A 22,590-nucleotide genomic window follows, 5' to 3' on the forward strand; every position below is an offset into this window, starting at 1 on the left:
TTTGAGGAGAGTTCTCTATGCTATACGACAGGTTCTTGTTAGTTATCTGTCTATCTTATAGTTGCTAAGTCCCTTCAGTCGTGTGTGATTCTTTGCGACACTATGGACTGTAGCCCACCAGGCTCCTCTGTCCATGGGATTCTCCAGGCAAGAATACTGGAGTGGGTTGCCATGCCCTCCTCCAGGGGATCTTCCCAACCCAGGGATCGAACCTGCACCTCCTGCTTCTCCTGCATTGCAGGCGGATTCTTTACCACCGACCCATCCAGGAAGCCCAGTAATGTACTAATACTAGTCAATCCCAATTGCCCAATTTATCCTTCACCATTTTCTACCTTGGTAACCATAAATTTGGTGTCTACATCTGTGACTCTATTTCTGTGTTGTGAACAAGTTCATTTAAGCTATTTTCTTAGATTCCATGTGTAAGTGATAATGTATGATATTTGCCTTTCTCTATCGGACTTACTTTACTCAGTCTAATGATCTCTTTGTCCCCTCATGTCATTGCAGTTGGCACTATTTTGGCTTTTTCACAGCTGAGTAATATTCCATTGTGTGTGTGCCTCATCTTCTTTACCCATCCCTCTGCTGATGGACATTTCTGTTGCTTCTGAGTTGCGGCTATTAGGAATAGTGCTACGATGTATATTGGGTGTGTGTATCTTTTGGTATTATATTTTTCTCCAGATATATGCCCAGGAGTAGGATTTCTGGATCATATAGTAGTTTTATTTTTGTTTTTGTTTGTTTGTTTGTTTTTTAATTTTTGTTTTTTTAAGGAACTTCCATACTGTTCTCCATAGTGGCTGTACCAATTGCATTCCCACCAACCATGTAGGAGGGTTACTTTTTCTCCACACCCTCTCCAGCATTTATTGTTCATAGATTTTTTTATGATGGCCTTTCTGACTGGTTTGAGGTGATGCCTTATTATAGTTTTGATTTGGATTTCTTTAATAATTAGTGATGCTGAGCATCTTTTCATGTGCCTCTTGGGCGTCAGGCTGGTAAAGAATCTGCTTGAGATGCGGAGACCTGCGTTTGATCCCTGGGTTGGAAAGATCCCCTGGAGAAGGGAAAGGCTACCCACACCAGTATTCTGGGCTGGAGAATTCCATGGACTGTACAGTCCATGGAATCACAAAGAGTTGAACACGACTGAATGACTTTCACTTTCACTTTGGGCATTTACTGAAGTATAGTTGATTTAGATGGCTGTGTTAATTTCTGCTGTACAGCAAAGTGATTCAGGTATACCTATATGCATACTTTATAATATTGTTTTCTATTATGGTTTATCATAGGATGTTGAATATAGTTCTCTGTGCTATACAGCGAAATTTTGTTGTTTATCCATTCTCTATGAAAACCTTACATCTGCTCATCCCAACCTCCCATGGAGGCAAGACGTATAAACACTCAGTATGAGGCCCGAGACCCAGTCAGTACTCAACAAATGTTGCTGTCACTTTTGGGGTCATCTTAGCCCAGCACCAGTGACATCAGCCTCATTACTGTGGTTCTTGTCATCGGGCTAGTTGGGTCTGTCTTTTGGGAAATCTAGCTGGCTATCTTCCTGTGGTCTACCACAACATGAAAGATCAAGGAATCCGTGGCTTTGCTTGTCTGCCCATGATGGACATACCTCAAGCCTTGTACACAGGAGTCAGAATTAAATATCCTAAGAGAAATAAATTTTCTAGCTTATTTATTTTCTATTGGAGGATAACTGCTGTACAGACTTTTGTTGTTTTCTGTCCAACCTCAACATGAATCAGCCATTGGTGTACATATATCCCCTCCCTTTTGAACCTCCCATCCTGCCCCTCTCGGTTGATGCAGAGCCCCTGTTTGAGTTTCGTAAGCTAGACAGTAAATTCCAATTGGCTATCTATTTTACATGAGGTAATGTAAGTTTCCATGTTACTCTCTCCATACATCTTCATAAGAGATATACATTTTCACACTAGTATTTTGTCTCATGTCATTGCAAGCCAAATGACTCAGTTGTTCTGCAAACACTCGACTTACAAACTTGTGGGTCCTGCGGGTGTTTTCCATTGTATAACTCTAACCCTAAGTGGCTTGAAATCAGCCTCCATGGCGATCTGCGGGGACGACTGGTTTCTTTCACTCTGCTCCTCCGGGGGCTCTCACACTGCACAGCCCAGGGGAAACTTCAGGACTCTATTTTGCTTGGAGCTAAATCTGAAATCTTCCTTTTGCCCTGGATCTGCTGACTCATGCCTCTGTGTTGTGATCAACTGTATTTTTCAAAGAAAAACAGCCATGGCTTAGAAAATCCCTTTGGATTAGGAGAACCCCCTCCAGCTGGGTATTTTCACTAAGAAAATACTGGTGCAAAGTGCTACTGAAAACTTTCGAATCTCCCAGATATGTGACTTAGTGAAAGAAAAGAAAGCCTTCCCCCCCACCACGTTGGAATGATCTGAGACAGATGGAACAAAACAGGTTAAAAATCAAGAATAATAGATTTTAAGAATCTATTTTGTTCTTCTCTCCCTCCTCTTCTCCATAGTAAGCCACTCCAAAGAAGAAAAGTAATTATAAAAGTTGGACTATATATTTTGAAGACTCATAGGCTTTTAGAATTCTTATGGTGGTATGGCTGTGTGGGATTTCTATTTACTTTGGGCTACAAATTTTCTATGCTTAAGTTATATGCACAATATTCTTTTTCCACATTTAGTTGTAGGATGGTACTCTAGTTTGCAGAAAATATTTACAGCTAGAAAAAGAAGTGTATATTACACAATAGTTAATGCAAAATCCTATTGACACAACAATTCTTTGTGAGTATAAAGTCCAAATTCTAACTCTTGTGAAACTGCAGACACAACCCTCTGAGGGAGGCGGTGGTTTTGTTTCTGGTTGTTCTATAATTGGTTTTGGGATTTGGAGCAAGAGAAGCCACTAATACAAACACTGAAACATAATCATTCTGGTTTCTTGGGATATAGGCATAATCGCGTAACAAGATTTTCGTATTCCTGGGGACCAGGAAAACACTTGGCTTATTGCGTGACAATCAGATACTTGGTGAAAGAAGACGCATGATTATCTACTAATATACTAGGATCTGTCGTGATCTGCTGTATATGACAGGATTCAAAGAAGAAGGAGGAAGAGATGGAGAAAGAGAAGATGAACCCCGTCCTCAAGCAGCTGCCACCAAGTAGGGGGCTTGTTGAGACACTGCACGAGCAGGTAAACCAGTGCAGAGAGCAATGTGATGAGTCGCCCTTGGTTGGCTCCACGTTCCACAAAAGAACTTTTTCGTAAGCAGAGGAAGAAGCTTCCTTTCTAAGGGCAGCAAGATCTCTCATGGTGGCCAGTCTCCCTCATCCTTCTGGCTCAGCAAGGTATGTCCAGGGTATTTCAAGACAGCTTTAGTGCAAACAGACTCTCCTTTCCTTTGTTTTCCCCTTCTGTTTAAGACCCTTATTACTTTATTTTACTATTATTGTTTTTCTGGCTGCATCCCGCAGCCTGTGGGTTCTTAGTTCCCTGAGCAGGGACTGAACCTGCGCCCCCAGCAGTGGCGCAGGAGTCTTAACCACTGGACTGCCAAGGAAGTCCCTCCCCTTCCTCACTCTCACTTGAATCGCTGCTCCAGGTGAGCCCTGGGAAAAGAACACCGCCAGGGGAAGAGGCGCACTGGCCTCCCAAGATGATTTGGCTTCATGTCCTGGAGGAGAACCACAGGAAATCGTAACAGCTACTCCCGAGGAAGCCGAAGGGTGCTTGCTGGGGGGGGGAGGGCATAGGTTAAGACTCTTTTGGCAGCAGGTAACAAGAACCCAACTCAAACAGGTTTTAGAATAAATGTGTTATGAAGATATGGAGTAGGGACTGGCTGAACCTCTGAAGCCACTGGAACCAGGGTGTGGTCTCAACCAGACCCTCTCTGTCTAGATAGCTTGCCTCCATTCTCCCTCTGTGTTGGCCTCAATCTTTTAAAATTCTGCACAAGAGCTTCCCTCATGGAGTTCCCATCCATGCAGAGCAGATGGATTCTTTACCACTGAGCCCCTGGGAAGCCCCAAGAACCACACTGATGTATGAACAAATCTCACTTATGGGTGAAACGTGATATGGAGGGTCATTCTCAGAAGGGAGCCGTTTACGGAGACAGTCCCGTGGAGGGGCACTATATGGCAGGTTGTGCCCTGATCTCTCATTTCACTGAGTCTCCTGTAGAGTTACAGAACATCCAGATGCCAGGGCACGTCAGTCGGGGAGAACAGTGAAGCAGCCAGTGCTTTGCTGTCCTGTGTATTGGACTTGGTCATCAGGGCTGGTCATACCTACACACCTCCCCTCAGGTTTTTGGATTCGGACAGTGGCCTGAGCATCGGAAAAAGATGCCTGGTGGTTAATTATGTGTGTCAAGGTAACAGGGCTCAGCAATGCCCAGGTAACTGGTAAAACCTTATTTCTGGGTGTGTCTATGTGGATGTTGCTGGAAAAGATAAGTATTTGCATCAGTAAACTGAATGAAGCTCTCTCCTCACCAATATGGATGGGTATCATTCCATCAATTTATAGCCCAGGGTGAAGGAAAGGCAAATTCTTTCTCTCTTCTTGAGTTGGGATGTCCTTCTTTCCTGCCCTCAGACATCAAGCCCCTGGCTCTCAGGCTTCCTGACTCAGGTTGGATTATACCACGGGCTTTCCTGGGTCTCAAGCATGTAGACAGCAAATTGTAAGTCTTCCAGCCTCTGCAACCACTGCAGCCAATTTCTCATGGAAGAAGAAGCCATCAAGAGTGCTTGCCTCAGGGCACACGCCTTTCCCTGGATTCCAGGCCACGTACAGCTATGGGCACATTTGGCCTGAGTAGCCACTTCCACCGGGTAATTAGGAAATCCTTAGGCAATTTCACAACTATGTATATCCACAGAGCACACTGATGTCCAAGGTTCAATATGATTCTCTCATTTCTTGTTAGATACAAGTTCAACGCCAGTTTTCCAGCCTGATACAAAAGTACAGCAGCTGCAGTTGTCTGCTTTATGCAGTGTGTGTTGTTGTTCAGTCACTAGGTCATGTCCAATCCTTTGCAATTCTATAGACTGCAATACGCCAGGCTCCTCTGTGCTCCAGAATCTCCCTGAGCTTGCTCAGATTCATGTCCATTGAGTTGGTGATGCTGTCTAGCCATCTCATCCTCTACTGCCCTCTTCTCCTCTTGCCTTTAATCTTTTCCAATGACTTGTCTCTTCATATAAGGTGGCCAAAATATTGGTGCTTCAACTTCAGGATCAGCCCTTCCAATGAATATTCAGGGTTGATTTCCTTTAGGACTGACTGGCTTGATCTCTCTGCAGTCCAAGGGACTCTCAAGAGTCTTTTATTGTACCACAATTCAAAAGCATCAATTCTTCAGCATTTAGCCTTCTTTATGGTCCAACTCTCACATCAGAGCATAACTACTGGAAAAGCCATAACCTTGACAATATCGACTTTTGTTGGCAAACTGATGTCTCTGCTTTTTAATATACCATCGGGTGTGTCACGCCTATTTTAGAAAAGGCAGAGAAACCAGAGATCAAAGTGCCAACATCCGCTGAATCATCGAAAATGCAAGAGAGTTCCAGAAAAATAACTATTTCTGCTTTATTGACTATGCCAAAGCCTTTGACTGTGTGAATCACAATAAACTGCGGAAAATTCTGAAAGAGATGGGAATACCAGACCACCTGACCTGCCTCTTGAGAAACCTATAGGCAGGTCAGGAAGCAACAGTTAGAACTGGACATGGAACAACAGACTGGTTCCAAATAGGAAAAGGAGCATGTCAAGGCTGTATATTGTCACCCTGCTTATTTAACTTATATGCAGAGTACATCATGAGAAACACTGGGCTGGAAGAAGCCCAAGCTGGAATCAAGATTGCCGGGAGAAATATCAATAACCTCAGATATGCAGATGACACCACCGTCATGGCAGAAAGTGAAGAGGAACTAAACAGCCTCTTGATGAAAGTGAAAGAGGAGAGTGAAAAAGTTGGCTTAAAGCTCAATATTCAGAAAACAAAGATCATGGCATCTGGTCCCATCACTTCATGGGAAATAGATGGGGAAACAGTGGAAACAATGTCAGACTTTAATTTTTTGGGCTCCAAAGTCACTGCAGATGGTAATTACAGCCATGAAATTAAAAGACACTTACTCCTTGGAAGGAAAGTTGTGACCAATCTAGATAGCATATTGAAAAACAGAGATGTTACTTTGCCAGCAAAGGTCCATCTAGTTAAGGCTATGGTTTTTCCAGTGGTCATGTATGGATGTGAGAGTTGGACTGTGAAGAAAGCTGAGTGCCGAAGAATTGATGCTTTTGAACTGTGGTGTTGGAGAAGACTCTTGAGAGTCCCTTGGACGGCAAGGAGATCCAACTAGTTCATTCTAAAGGAGATCAGTCCTGGGTGTTCATTGGAAGGACTGATGCTAAAGCTGAAACTCCAATACTTTGGCCACCTCATGTGGCCTCATGTTGACTCATTGGAAAAGACCCTGATGCTGGGAGGGATTTGGGGCAGGAGGAGAAGGGGACGACAGAGGATGAGATGGCTGAATGGCATCACGGACTCAATGGACATGAGTTTGAGTGAACTCCAGGAGTTGGTGATGGACAGGGAGGACTGGCATGCTGCAGTTCATGGGGTCGCAATGAGTTGGACACAACTGAGCGACTGAACTGAACTGAACTGAGGTGTGTCATAATTTTCCTTCCAAGGAGCAAGGGTCTTTTAATGTCATGGCTACAGCCACTGCCTACAGTGATTTTGGAGCCCAAGAAATGAAAATTGGTCACTGCTTCCAGTTTCTCCATTTGCCATGAAGTGATGAGATGGGATGCCACAATCTTAATTTTTTGAATGCTGAGTTTCAAGCTAGCTTTTTCGCTTTCCTCTTTCACCTTCATCAAGAGGCTCTTTAGTTCCTCTTCAGTTTCTCTCATTAGGTATCATCTGCACATCTGAGGTTGTTGACATTTCTCTCAGCTATCTTTATTCCAGCTTGTGATTCCTCCAGCCAGGCATTTTGCATGATGTACGCTGCATTGAAGTTAAGTAAGCCAGGTGACAATACACAGCCTTGACGCACTCCTTTCCCGATTTAGAACCAGTCAGTTGTTTCATGTTCTGTTCTAACTGTTGCTTCTTGAGCTGCACACAGATTTCTCAGGAGACAGGTAAAGCGGTCTGGCACTCCTATCTTTTTAAGAAATTGCCACAGTTTATCATAACCCATAGAATAAAAGGCTTTAGAGTGGTCAGTGCAGCGGAAGTAGATGTTTTTCTGGAACTCCGTTGCTTTCTTTATGATCTAATGAATGTTGGCAGTTTGATCTCTGGTTCTTCTGCCTCTTTAAAACTCAACTTGTACATTGGAACTTCTCAGTTCATTTACTGCTGAAGCCTGGCTTGAAGGATTCTGAGCATAATCTTGCTAGTATGTGAAATGAGGACAATTGCATGGTCGTTGAGCATTCTTTGGCATTGCTCTTCATTGGGAATGGGATGAAAACTGACCTTTTCCAACCTGTGGCCACTGCTGAGTTTTCCAGATTTGCTGGCATATTGAATGCAGCACTTTAACAGCATCATCTTCTAGGATTTTTAAATACTTCAGCGGGAATTCCATCACCTCCTCTAGCTTTATTTATAGAAAAGTTTCCTAAGACCCACTTGATTTTACACTCTAGGATGTCTCGCTCTTTTTATTTCATGTCTGTAATAATAACCATGTCCCAAACATAGTTATTATAGACACTTAAAGATTTTAGCAGCTTTTAGTGACAAGCAAATCTAAATGCATTATGTAAAATGTTTAAGATTAAAAATTATAATTATGTATCACAGAAGAGTCCAACTGAACAACAATAACAAATCGCAGAAGAATATGTTACTTTCTCGTTTATATATCCATTAGAACTTGGGAAAGAGAATTAATGCAATGGCCCTTCCGTATGCAAACATGGAAGCTGGGATTCCAAGAAGAACAGAGATGATCCGCTAAAATAATTCTTTCTGGCTCTGCTGGGTCTTTGTTGCTTCTCTGGTTTTGGTGTGCGGGCTCAGTAGTTGCCTCAGGAGAGGCGTGTGTGGATCTCAGTTTCCCCACCAGGGATCAGACCTATGTCCCCTGCCTTGGATGACAGTTTGTTCACCACTGGACCACTAGGGAAGTCCCAAGAACAATGATGTTCCTGTTGCAAACTGATGGAATCTGACGTCTAAGCTCTTCTCTGTTCCCATAGCATCTATATGAATTATTCAGTTCTTCGGTGAAAGTTTTGAAACATCAGTGGTATTATCACGCTGCAAAAGAGAACCTCAGAAGAGAATTCAAACTGGACCACAGACACTTTTGAGAAATAGCCCTTCAGAAGAACACAGGTCACTTTAGTGTTCAATCTCAATGAGCAGTTTAGAAAGTAAACAGTAGAACCTATTCTCCGCTAGGATAGGTTGTAAAGTCCTTGTGGACTGAATATAGTTTTCTTATTTACTCTTGCAACTCCTGTACTTAACACAGTGACTGGAAAATAGTAAATGCTTACTGACTAAATAAATAAATTATTTATTGATACCTTGCTTTATTTTTAAGAACTGACCAGCTAGAAATAAGTAGGGCTAAACAAAAGAAAAGAAAAGAAAAAAGACCTAAGGAAACACAATGGATCATAAGTTACACTTAAGCACAAGTTAAAAATTAAGATGATTCTTAATGAAAGAGAGGAGTCATTTACATTTGATGGTGATTTCATAGCACGCCTGACAATGTGAACAGGGAAGACATTTGCCGGGAGCCAGCGTGAGGAATCCCACCCATGACAAGGTCATGAGGGAGGAAGCTGACATACGCAAGGACGTGATCAGACTTCAGGAGTTCCCCCTGGCATTTCCTGAGCATGTACCCCCCAAACCAAAAATCTGCCCACCTTTGTACTCTGCTTTTCCACTCTTCTGATATTCTCTGGAAAAAGTTAAATCAGGGCTTTAGTCTTCTGCATTTGAAAGGGATGTTTCAGTTAAACCCCCTCTGATAGCTCTCTAGCTTGCCTAACCATTCCGGACCTCTTACAGCTTGTGAATTGCTTACAGCCCCCCAACCGCGAGAGGCACAAAGCTTAAAAGCATCTTAAAGATACAGAGCCTTTTCTAAAGAGCTAAAAATCATATTGGTAGAGGGTTTTCACTGTTGACTCAATGACTGCTGCCAGGCCTCCATATTCTTTATCTTTTAGGCACCTGGGAGGATGTTAATCAATGTAAATGGGATATGGAAAAAGATATATAATAGTTTTGATGTTAGCAATACTAGACTTTTGAGTTAATTACTTTTCTCTTTGTTATATATCACTGCACTCCTCTTGTGTCCTTGCTATGTAAGAATGTAACTTTATTTAGTGCTGAGAGTGGCACCAGACTTTGGGAAGATCAACACAAATAAGTCTCCTGGTTGACAAACCCTTATCAGAAAAAGGCTGTAAAATGTTAATTGGCCCTTTTGGCTGGAAGATGATGTAAATTACCTAAGATTTGTGTATACAACTAGGTATGCAGAGAGAAAAGCCTGTGTGTGTTTTTTTTAATTTTTATTTTTACTTTATTTTACTTTACAATACTGTATTGGTTTTGCCATACATTGACACGAATCCACCACGGGTGTACATTCGTTCCCAAACATGAACCCTCCTCCCACCTCCCTCCCTATAACATCTCTCTGGGTCATCCCCGTGCACCAGCCCCAAGCATGCTGTATCCTGCATCGGACGTAGACTGGCGATTCGATTCTTACATGATAGTATACATGTTTCAATGCCATTCTCCCAAATCATCCCACCCTCTCCCTCTCCCTCTGAGTCCAAAAGTCCGCTATACACATCTGTGTCTTTTTTGCTGTCTTGCATACAGGGTCATCATTGCCATCTTTCTAACACATATATATGGAATTGAGAAAGAAAGCCTGGTTTTGATAAGAGTCTGGACTGCTAATGCTGCATAACTTTGTGTTACCCATTGATCTCCATGTTTTATCAAATGTATAAAAGGCCTTCTGAACAATAGAGGATGGAGCCAGTCGCTGGACTGGTTTCCCCTGTGTCTCTCTCTCTCTCTCTCTCCTTTTCTCCCTTTCCCTCCCTCTCCTCTTTACTTTAATTTCAGGTTGAATTCCCATCTGGGGCACGGAGCTCGCCAAGTCTACTTACTTGCCCTGGCTGTTAAGACCCGCGCGAAAGGGACCCTAAGGCGAGGCACCCTTAGATATTCAAGCGAGGGCAGGTGTCCCAACGTAGATGGTGCAAATTCCTTATCTGGATTTTTATTGGTCTTCCACGTAATCCAAGTTATTCAGCCCTCTTTTTCCACTTAATTTTCCTACTACACTATTTCTTCCTAATCTGATCTTATATTAATAAATAAATGAGTCTTTCCTCGCCAATGCCGTCCACCCTTCGAATTCCCTGGATCCACCGGGGCAGGACCCCAGCAGACATTGATTAGCTGTCTTTCATCTTCATGGAAAATGCGACAAGAGAAAGTGAGTCAGACATTAACATGTTATATTTGAGGTAGACATAAGAAGATGATTGCTGATGACATTGATTTTTAATAAGTTTATCAGGGAGCTGTTGATTGGCCTTCCAGTGATAATACAAATGGAAGAAGAAGCATGCATCTGTTAACATACTCCATCAATTGCACTGAAATCACAACGAAGCAACTTTTAAAAAATCGGTTTCTCTGTTTTCTTTTCACTTTGTTGCTTTTACTTTGGCTGTGCTGGGTCTTCATCACTTGCTTTTCTCTAGTCGTGGCGAGTGAGGGCTACTCTCTAGATGCAGCGGGAGGGCTTCTCATTGCGATGCCTTCTCTTGCTGCAGGACACGGAGTCCTACCTACCCGTGCTTAGTAGTCGTGGCTCTCAGGCTCAGAGCGCTGGCTCAGTAGTTGCGGAGCACAGGCTCAGCTGCTTTGCAGCCTGCAGGGACCTTCCTGGATCAGAGATTGAACCCACGCCTCCTGCCCTGGCAGGCGGATTCTTTACCACTGAGCCCCCAAGGAAGGCCACAAAGTAACTTTTAAACCCACAAGGCTAAAGAGAATGAGAGAGGAAATAACAGGGAGTTGGAAAGAGGACAGAAAAGGACAAAGGACCTGCTGGGCCCTGAAAACTTCATCCCAAACTGGCAGTGGGAAGCTTGTGGAATTAGGCTGATTTCTACTATTAATGCATAATCCTCAGGTGACCTGGTGATTAGTGGCACTGGATGCCTCTGGAAGAAGGTTAAAGCGGGGTGACTAAAACAAGGAAGAATTTTAGAAGTCCGTTGGAAAGACGGTTAGGCCTCCAGATTCCATCCCCATTCTCTGTGAGCACCTCTCACCTTGCCCCCCTGGCATGGTCCAAAGCTGCAAGTTTATTCTTTGGCAGGGATAAAAAGGAGTCTTTGGATCAAAGGAATTAGGCATGATAAACAGAGGGGTCCTCTACTGAGAGGACTTCCCTGGTGGCTCAGACGGTAAAGTGTCTGCCTACAATGTGGGAGACCTGGGTTCAATCCCTGGGTCAGGAAGATCTCCTGGAGACAGACATGGCAACCCACTCCAGTACTCTTGCCTGGAAAATCCAATGGATGGAGGAGCCTGGTAGGCTACAGTCCACGGGATTGCCAAGAGTCGGATAGAACTGTGTGACTTCACTCACTACTGAGAACTTAGGGGTCAGGCTTTCCCGGGCAGACCACCCTTGGGTTGACTGATCCACGGTCTTGGTGGCGAGCCAGGCTGGGGAGCTCAGGCTGCAATCTTCAGGCTGCACGACTGGGTGCCATGTGTGCCTTGGCACCGTTCCCTCCTTTCCTCACGACACTAATTGTCGGGTTTAGCTCACTCTTGAACTGACTATAATCATTCATTAACAAACCAAATGAGTATCACAGGCAAGTTCTCCCAATTTAGGCTGGGCTCAGACGGACATGTCTGAGGTGAGTCAATTAACACCAGTCTTGCTTTTGCCCAGCTGTTCACACATTTGTGGTACACTTGGGAGACCACGGCTGTGTTTGCAGAATTTACAATTCAAATTAAAGGAGTATTTTACAGCTCTTTAGAACAGATTTTTGAAGACAACCCTTTGATCTTCTCAAGCCTTGTACACTTGCAGGTTTGGCTGCCATGTGGAGAGAGGAGCAGTCCAGCTCTGTGGCGTAGTAAGAGGCAAGCAGTCTTCAGATGGATGCTGGCCTCCTGCACGTTGTTGGACTTCAGTGGAAGGAGGCTTGTAATCAGGTGCGCATATATATGTACCATCCTCTTTCTGCTTTGCTGTCAGAATCACTGGATATCAACCTTCTTTCTCCACTAAAAGGGGTGTGGGAGAGGCAGAGAACAGATGAGTGGGAGGGGAGCTAAGTGGTTCCCTGGATTCAGGTTTAAATTTCAGCATTATTGGGTGACTCAGGCCATAAAGAAACTGCCTGCAATGCAGGAAACCCGGGTCAGGAAGATCCCCAGGAGAAGAGAATGGCAACCCAGTCCATTATTCTTGCCTGGAGAATTCCATGGACAGAGGAGCCTGGCGGGCTACAGTCCATGGAGTTGCAAAGAATCGGACACAAGTAAGTAAGTTTAGTCGCTCAGTCGTGCCCGACTCTGCAACCCCGTGGACTGCAGCCCTCCAGGCTCCTATATCCATGAGATTTTGTAGGCAAGGATACTGGAGTGGGTTGCCATTTCCTTCTCCATGGGATCCTCCCAACCCAGGGATCAAATCCAGGTCTCCCACACTGCAGGCAGATTCTTTACTGACTGATCTACAAGGGAAGCCCAAGTCGGACAGAACTGAATGACTAACACTTTCACTTTTGGCATCACTGTTCATTTGGGCTTCCCTGGGGGCTCAGATGGTAAAGAATCTGCCTGCAGTGCGGGAGACCTGGGTTCCATCCCTGGGCTGGGAAGATCCCTTGGAGGACGGCATGGCAACCCACTCCAGTATTCTCGCCTGGAGAATCCCCATGGACAGAGGAGTCTGGCGGGCCCCAGTCCATGGGGTTGCAGAGGGTCAGACACGACTGAGCGGCTAAGCACAGCACAACGTTCGTTTGGGCAACTGATGTCATATCTCCAAGCCCCAATTTCCTTGCTTATGAGGTGAGGATTCCAGCATTCTTTCAAAGATCCTGAGAGGATTATCTGAGATCACGTAAACAAGCACACCACAGTGTCTAGTATATTTGTTGTTCAATGAATGAAGCTATTATCACCTGATGAATTGCCTCATCTAGAACCTTAAAAAAGATGACCACTTCAAAGCAATGCCACTGACAATTCAAACTGGGATACACGACACACCTTCTTATGTTGCCAGTATGAAAGCAAAAGTGGAAGTGTCAGTCTCAGTCGTGCCTAACTCCGCAACTCCATGGAGTGTAGCCCACTAGGCGCCTCTGTCCATGGAATTCTCCAGGCAAGAATACTAGAGTGGGTTGCCATGCCTTTCTCCAGGGGATCTTCCTGACCCTGGGGTTGAACCTGGGTCTCCTGCATTGCAGGCAGTTTCGTTAGTGTCTGAGCCATAGCAGTCCTAAAAAGTCGGATGAGCTGGTAACACAGAGGGTCGTGTGTGCCTGCTAAGTCACTTCGTCGTATCTGACTCTTTGTGACCCCATGGACTGTAACCCACCAGGATCCTCTGTCCGTGGGGTTCTCCTGGCAATAATATGGGAGTGGGTTGCCATTTCCTCCTCCAGGGGATCTTCCTGACCCAGAGATTGAACCTGAGCCTTCTGAGGCTCCTGTGTTGCAGGTGGCTCTTAACCAATGAGCCACCAGGGTCAGAGGAGTTAAATAACATCCAACTGGTCATCTAGCTGGTAAAGAGTGGAACCCAGGCTCTCAAATCATTCTAATACCTCATGCAAGAATGGTTTTGCTTGTGTAGAGTCTAAAGGGTGGTTTGTATTGTTAGAAAGCCCTTGCAAACACTGAGCTGGAATCAGCCACTTAATGAAGTCAACTCTTTCTTGATCTGATGACCCTTAGGAGTAACTACTGTACTCTCCATGCCTTCCTGAGCTCCCAGGCAACCGTCTGAAGCTCAGACTCAATTACCACCATTTCTGGGTCAGTGCCACCTGTCCTCCAGGCCCCAGCACCCATGAGCACACAAGCGTCCTGGACCATCAGCCAAGGTGTATTTCAAGGGCGTTTGGAAGCTTTCTCCTCTCTGATGGCCGTTTCAAGCATCCTGCTGGATATTGGGTTCTCCAGGTCCTCACACAGCCTTGCTATAGGCTCTTTGTGACAGCTTTTGTTCCAAGTATTATGCTTACTTAGTCATCTATGCAACTTTATGTGAGGTTAAACAGTGTGAAGATTGGAGTAACCACTCGATAGAAAAGTGTTCAAGGCCCATTTGTTCTTGCTTATGTCGCTCCTGTTCTTGGAGCAGGTTTTGTATTCCTGCAAATTTAAATCAACAAAGTGCCCTTCACTCACACACACTATGTTCATGGACTGAAAACTGCAACTTCAAGGCTGCCGGTTCCACGCTTCTGCAATTTTCTGTGCATCTCTGGGCAGGTGACTGCAATCTTCCATCCACACAGAGGCCTTGCTTCTTACAGGCAGCCAAGGAGGGCAAGGGAGCTTTACAATGACGGTTAGTAAAGATGATCCTAAGTGCAATGCCAATTGCACCAACATAGCTTTGGAAATAAAACTCTGAACACAAAATAGCCCCACTTGGATCCCAGGGAGAGTAGGAAGACACAGATTCCAGTTGAGGAGGGATAATATGGAAGGGCACGTTGCTCTGTACCGCTCAGTGCTTCCTGCTGAGCCCCGGGGTCAGCGGGTCTGCTGGGTGGAGACACCGGCTCTGAGCGTGTCTGTGTGGGTCTGGGATCCAGTTCCCAGATGGAGACAGTGCAGATGGCGCTGGTAGCACATGTGGGTGGGAGGACTCAGCCCCTTGGAGAAGGAGTGAAATCCTATTCCCAGATGGAGAGGTCAAGACTGTGGATATTTTAGGTGCCTTTCAGTAGGAGGACAGCCTTATTCCCAGACCTGATTGGCAGTCCTTTCTGGCATAATGGAACTTACACGTTGGCAAGGATGCTAGCTTGCTTGTCACCTGATTGCCTTACAGAAATAAAACAGAGTGCTCTGCTTGTCTGCGACGTATGACTCAGTGGTGCTGTCTGCAGGAAATGCATGAGAAAAGGATTCATTGGATAATTTTAGAGAAGAAAGCTGGATACAACTCTTCTTTTTGTTAGAAGACAGGAAAGAGAAATATTTAAGATATCTTCAGCTACTGCATAGCACAGAGAAGTAAATACTCAATATCTTGTAATAACCTTTTACGGAAAAGAATCTGAGAAGGAAAATATATATGTATGTATAACTGAATCTCTTCAGTGTACGCTTGAAACTAATGCAACATTGTAAATTATCTATACTTCAACTTTAAAAGAAGCATCTTAGCCATACAGCTGTAGTCAACTGGTAAACCAGTCAGTGGACGTATAATCCCAGTCATTTGGTACTACTGTCCATTTGTATAAAGCTTAACAAAGGGATCAGCAATGGAAAAGATGCCGAATAGTATAACCTTGCCCCATACAATTTATGTTACTTCCTGGCAGTAGAAGCTTATTCAAGAACTATCCAGAATTCTGATTTCCATTGTTTAGTTGGCATTTTGAGCATTTTAGCGAGAAGGACCTAAAGATCGCTCCTCTTAAACATTTGATAAAATGGATCAGAAGTAAAGTGCGCATAATTTCACTTTATCTTTTCTTCGTGAAAACACTGCCACCAGCTGGTTAATAAATGATCTTGACAACTTTTTTTTTTTTTTTAGGTGAGATGAATGAGTCATTTTCCCTTCATTTAAAAAGGGAGCACAATGTCTAGTTTTAGGTATTTTTCTTCTTTTCATAAAAATTATTTGCATCTCATAATGCCTGTTACTCTTCAGTCCTTTGAAGAGAAAAAAATGATCTGGAGAAGGCCTATGCTGGCCACCCCTGGACAAAAGTATAAACATGTTCAAGGACACTGATGCACTTCTGTGCTTATAGCCAGAATCATTGAATTTCTTGATTTCAGTTGTGAATCACACAGGGCCCATCCTCCAGTTCATAGGACAGTTATCCTCACTCCCATAAAAGGAAGGGCGCCTGGTTTAGGGGCCTGACCAGCACAGCAAGTGTCCTCTGGCAGCTTTCAATGCCTTATGTCCTGGGCATGGTCCTTCCTCCTCCACTGAAATGGGATCCGGCTTTCTCTCTGCATTGGTGCATGGTGTACCCCCAAAGAAGCTGTTTCGGCTATAGAACATGTTTAAATGACCTAAGATTTCTTTAGGTATTAAGACGCAGAACAACAGAAAAGGAGGGGAGAACCCTAAATAGCTACATCGGACAAGTATGAAGTAGAATTCATGTCCTGACAAAACTTTATAAAGTTGGAGCCACCATCTCAATGCTTGTGTGCATTCATCCGGGTCACACGTGACCAGGAGCAGGAGCCCCTCACTTGGTTCAGAAACGTCCTTCTTTAGGAGGATGTCCCCACTAGGAGGGTGGGGAGCCTTCGAGGGAGCTCGTGTTTCATGAAGGACACCCTGAATATGCTCCGTGTAGCAGGCACATTCTAAGCTCTTCCTCAGCAGGTAGGAAATGCTGGGCTCCAGGGAAGGGAGTGAAGCCAAGTTCATGTGAGCAGTGAAGGAGGGCCAGGGGTCAATTATGGATCATGCATGGGGCCAGGGTGGGCGGGTGTAAACAAGAGGCAGCGGTCCTTTCTTTAGTCACGGCAACCATAGAGTGGGGAGGGACGACAGCGTTGGCCATGTTGGAGGCTCTCAGCCCTGGAAATGGCTTTTGCTTTGTTTTCGTGAGGTTTGGTTTGATTTTGCCTCCCTTCAGCAGGAGTCCCAAAGCCTGGAGTGTTCCTGACCATACTACTTCAATAGGGTGCTGGTGGATGGGGTCCAATCGTTCAAGAAAATGCAGAATTAACCAAAGCTGAACAATGCATGGTCTTCCCCAAATGTATCCATTTACAAAGTCCCTTTGTACAGAGTGTGGGGCAGGACTGTGTCCAGGGAGTGCCCACTGGGAGACCAGCCATGCCAGCTGCATCTCCTCCATATCCATGCAAGAGTGCATCAGCACAGGGGAACTGAAAACAGGGGCCAGAGTGTGGCCAACGTTTCTAGGAGTCCGCTTCCATGAGGCACATTAGAAAGCTTTGCGATGCATGACGCTTCCCACCTCCCAGCCTGTGGGGTTGATGACGCCTGCCCCACTTTAGGGGTGGGAACTGGGCTCAGAGAAGCCCGCTTAGTGGGCAAGTGGAAGACTGATATTCAGACTCATAAGCTCCTGTCCCTTCCATGCCACATGGCCAGACAGAAGGACAAGGAGACTGGGCTATGACCTCGGAGCTTCTGGAACCTGCTGGTGAGCTTGAACACTTTACTTGGCCTCTCTGAACCTCTGTTTTCTGATGTCTAAACTTAAAGAGTTGGACCCCAATGATCAATTGAAGACTTTAGCTCTCCTCATGTTTCAAGGTTTCCCACAACCGTGATTGTGTGTGTGTGTGTCTGTGTGTGTCCATCCAAAACCACAGGGCACTCAGTAGAGTAACGTGGGGTGGGAGAAGTGTGTAGATTCCCCACTCTTACACCACGATCATATCAACCAAATTTTCACATTAAAACCTAATTTCAGTTGTTTCAATTGAACTCAGATAGAAGCCAGAGAGAGAGAAAGGAACAGAGATGGCATCCATTGAGATCCTTTTCTTTCCAACTAAAGAGGAAAATATCAAGAATTTCCTGGAATAAAAGGATTCATTTTTGCAAAAGGCTTTAATAAGAAACAGAGAGGAATCATTAAGAATTTAAAATACGAAGATAAAAACTCTCAAAGATTCCAAAGCACCCACATTAAGCTGTAACACCATTTATTAACTGCATGGATTTGTAGAACACTCTACACTTAACTCAGTTGAGCTCACGAGCTTGAAAAGTACTTTTGTAACACCATTACATTATTTAAGGGCAAGTGTTCATTTCAAGGTTTTATAAATGACTGATGGGACTTGAGTTTCATGGTAGAATTAACTCTAAAATAAGGCGCAAAGCAAACAATTTGAGTTTCTCTCAGACTTTCACACTGACCCCCAGAAAAAATTTAAAAAACATTTTTTATTCAAAAAATTTTAATCTCAAAAAGAAAAGTCTTGCAACTTTTTAAAAGGATAATTTGCTTAGAAAACTTTGCTGGGGTACTGCCAACCTTTTCTCTAACACCCAAGCAGCCTGACGCTTTAATAATACCAAGACCTAAAGGAATTCATGGTATTAGTTTTAGCAAGAGATGGTGATTAATTATTAAATGGTTCCAGCTCTTCTCAGGCATCCCAGATCCTCGCTGCCCCACCGTCTGGTCCTCCCAGCAGATTCTCCAAGACATAGAAGGATGCGCTTGGTTCTCTTGGCTCTGCTTGTCCTGAGTCTGGGCGGCTGGAGCTTCTCCTCCACTGTAGTGATCAAATCTCCAAACCAAACACACCCCCAACACTTTCCTGAAGACTGTAGCCTACCAGCTCCTCTGTCCACGGGATTTTCCAGGCAAGAATACTAGAGTGGATGGCCATTTCCTTCTCCAGGGGATCTTCCAGACCCAGGGATAGAACCCAGGTCTCCCGCATTGTAGGCAGATGCTTTACTGTCTGAACCACCAGGAAAGTCCTTCCTGAAGACAAGTTTTCCCAAATTAGATGCTCTTGCCTCCACTTCATCACCCTGGGACCGTGATTTCCAGACACACATCTTGAGCACATCTTACTGTGCTTCAGGTCTGCCAAGTTCCTTCCCCCATGCTACCTGGGGCCCTGACACAGCCCTCCCCTTCCAGGAGACACAACAACCTTGGCTTCACAAAAGGACCTTTTTCCTGAAATCCAGGGCTCTCAGGCTTCCACTCAGTGACCTGAACTTGATTTGAGGGGACAGGATTTAGGTGCTAGGACTGTCCCTGGCTGGGAAATTTTGACAAACAACTCTGCACTTTTACACGTTTTCCACTTGGAAAATTTGTACATACTCCTTTGAGCCATATTTCTTAAAAAAAAAAAAGTTTTGCCCCTCTTTGAAGTGACTCAGCTGGCACAGGAACAGTCTGGAGGTGGAAGAAAATTGGAAAGAGGCTCTTCCTCTGCATTGCCACCCAGGTTAGAGCAGAGCATGGCTGGGGTCAAGGGGGTCCCCAAGAAAACATGAGGAAAACAGAGCTGGATTGCTTCCGAATTCATCTGATGGAAGGTTTTATTTCATGCTGTTTTTACATCATAACAGTAATACACAATTAGTGCTAGCATTGTATTAAAGCCTATTTGAAAATGTTTTCTCAGTGAAGGTAGCAACTCAGTTTAAGTCCAGAAGTTTTGCTATCAATGGGGTAGATTACTGTGAATCAGCTAATTCCCCGTGTGTATATTGTTTTTTTAGTCATCCCCCATGCACCAGCCCCAAGCATGCTGCATCCTGCGTCAGACATAGACTGGCGATTCAATTCACATGATAGTATACATGTTAGAATGTCATTCTCCCAAATCATCCCACCCTCTCCCTCTCCTCTGAGTCCAAAAGTCCGTTATACACATCTGTGTCTCTTTCCTGTCTTGCATACAGGGTCGTCATTGCCATCTTCCTAAATTCCATATATATGTGTTAGTATACTGTATTGGTGTTTTTCTTTCTGGCTTACTTCACTCTGTATAATCGGCTCCAGTTTCATCCATCTCATCAGAACTGATTCAAATGAATTCTTTTAACGGCTGAGTAATACTCCATTGTGTATATGTACCACAGCTTTCTTATCCATTCATCTGCTGATGGACATCTAGGTTGTTTCCATGTCCTGGCTATTATAAACAGTGCTGCGATGAACATTGGGGTACATGTGTCTCTTTCAATTCTGGTTTTCGTGCCCAGCAGTGGGATTGCTGGGTCATAAGGTAGTTCTATTTGCAATTTTTAAGGAATCTCCACACCGTTCTCCATAGTGGCTGTACTAGTTTGCATTCCCACCAACAGTGTAGGAGGGTTCCTTGCAGATTTTTGGATCGCAGCCATTCTGACTGGTGTGAAGTGGTACCTCATTGTGGTTTTGATTTGCATTTCTCTAATAATGAGTGATGTTGAGCATCTTTTCATGTGTTTGTTAGCCATCCGTATGTCTTCTTTGGAGAAATGTCTATTTAGTTCTTTGGCCCATTTTTTGATTGGGTCGTTTATTTTCTGGAATTGAGCTGCATAAGTTGCTTGTATATTTTTGAGATTAGTTGTTTGTCAGTTGCTTCATTTGCTATTATTTTCTCCCATTCAGAAGGCTGTCTTTTCACCTTGCTTATAGTTTCCTTTGTTGTGCAGAAGCTTTTAATTTTAATTAGATCCCATTTGTTTATTTTGCTTTTATTTCCAGAATTCTGGGAGGTGGATCATAGAGGATCCTGCTGTGATTTATGTCTGAGTGTTTTGCCTATGTTCTCCTCTAGGAGTTTTATAGTTTCTGATCTTACATTTAGATCTTTAAGTGGTTGACCAGTTTTCCCAGCACCACTTGTTAAAGAGATTGTCTTTACTCCATTGTATATTCTTGCCTCCTTTGTCAAAGATAAGGTGTCCATATGTGTGTGGATTTATCTCTGGGCTTTCTATTTTGTTCCATTGATCTATATGTCTGTCTTTGTGCCAGTACCATACTGTCTTGATGACTGTGGCTTTGTAGTAGAGCCTGAAGTCAGGCAAGTTGATTCCTCCAGTTCCATTCTTCTTTCTCAAGATTGCTTTGGCTATTCGAGGTTTTTGTATTTCCATACAAATCTTGAAATTATTTGTTCTAGTTCTGTGAAAAATGTGGCTGGTAGCTTGATAGGGATTGCATTGAATTTGTAAATTGCTTTGGGTAGTATACTCATTTTCACTATATTGATTCTTCCAATCCATGAACATGGTATATTTCTCCATCTATTAGTGTCCTCTTTGATTTCTTTCATCAGTGTTTTATAGTTTTCTATGTACAGGTCTTTAGTTTCTTTAGGTAGATATCCCGTGTGTATATTGAACTCACACAAACTTGCTGTCAGCTCATCCTTGTTGTCTCATTACCTATAACACTTGTTTTAAGACATTCTTCCGGATACATTTGTTGCTAAATTCACTTTATTTTCAGAGGTTAAGAAAATAAAAGAATATACTCAGTGTAGAAAACTGGAAATAGAATGAACTATAAAAGAAAGATAAACCCTATCACCAGAGTCAACTTTCTTTAAATTTTTAGTTTAATTTCACTCCATGTATTTTTTTTTATTTTTTAAGAGTGCTTTGAGAATATAGCTTAACATATACAGGTTTTGCATTTTGATATTCTTTTTTCATTTAACATACCATAAGCATTTGCCACTTTATTAAATATTTATCAAAACAGTTAATGTTTGCATGTTATTCCATTATGTTATGCTGTAATTTATTTATCCATTATTTTTTTAGTGCAATGCTCATTTTGTTTTTCAATAAAATGTACCGAGTGCCACTTTGTGTCAAGGGCCATGTGTTGTTAGACATTTTAAATCTTAGCTTTATGAATCTTGTAGTGTTAAGTATATTTTTCATACATCTTTGTGTGTAACTTTAATTAATCTCTTAGGATAAATTTGTTCAAGGGTATTGGTTGGATGGAAAAGGATTAACAGATTTTTTTTGCCAAGTCTTGATTTTAAAAAATTTCAAACCTTCCCCCAGAATAGAAAGTATAGCATAATGAATATTTCACTTAATTTGACCAATTGCATGGACTCTGTGGGAGAGGGCGAGGGTGGGATGATTTGGGAGAACGGCATTGAAACATGTATATTATCATATGTGAAATGAATCGCCAGTCCAGGTTCAATGCATGAGACAGGATGCTCGGGACCGGTGCACTGGGATGACCCGGAGGGATGGGATGGGGAGGGAGGTGGGAGGGGGGTTCAGGATGGGGAATACATGTACACCCGTGGCGGATTCATGTTGATGTATGGCAAAACCAATACAATATTGTAAAGTATTAACCTCCAATTAAAATAAATAAATTTATATTAAAAATAAAAATAAAAAAATAAAAAATTTAACCAATTGTAAATATTTTGCTCATATACTTTTCCTCCTCTGCCCTCCTCCCAAACACACACACACACACACACACACACACACACACAGAGTCTTTTTCGTGAACAATTTAAAACTTTGGAAAGTAACCTGTACCCACAATGATATTTGCTCACTCCTCAAAACTGCAACCTGCAACTCAAAAAAAAAAAGACACCCTCGTACACAATCATGTCCAAGAAATTCACTGTTTATGTTATATGATAATATGAACCAGTATACAGTTCACTGATTTTTTTCCCCAACTGTCCCAATAATGTCATTATAGCTGGTTGTTTTTTTTTTTCCTTTCTTAATGTTGTTTATGCGCTTCTTGTTT

The 22,590-nt window shown here is 43.4% G+C and overlaps 1 long non-coding RNA gene across 1 annotated transcript; it reads left to right on the top strand.

Annotated features, from left to right (window-relative positions):
• Nucleotides 1–2,853: 2,853 nt before the first annotated feature.
• Nucleotides 2,854–21,657, top strand: LOC132658427 (uncharacterized). The gene is made up of 3 exons (XR_009598063.1): nt 2,854–12,328; nt 14,084–19,550; nt 21,170–21,657. It is a non-coding gene; the product is annotated as an uncharacterized LOC132658427 (long non-coding RNA).
• The last annotated feature ends 933 nt before the right edge of the window (nt 21,658–22,590 follow it).

The sequence above is a fragment of the Ovis aries genome, chromosome 22, assembly GCF_016772045.2.
Source record: "Ovis aries strain OAR_USU_Benz2616 breed Rambouillet chromosome 22, ARS-UI_Ramb_v3.0, whole genome shotgun sequence".
NCBI lineage: Eukaryota > Metazoa > Chordata > Mammalia > Artiodactyla > Bovidae > Ovis > Ovis aries.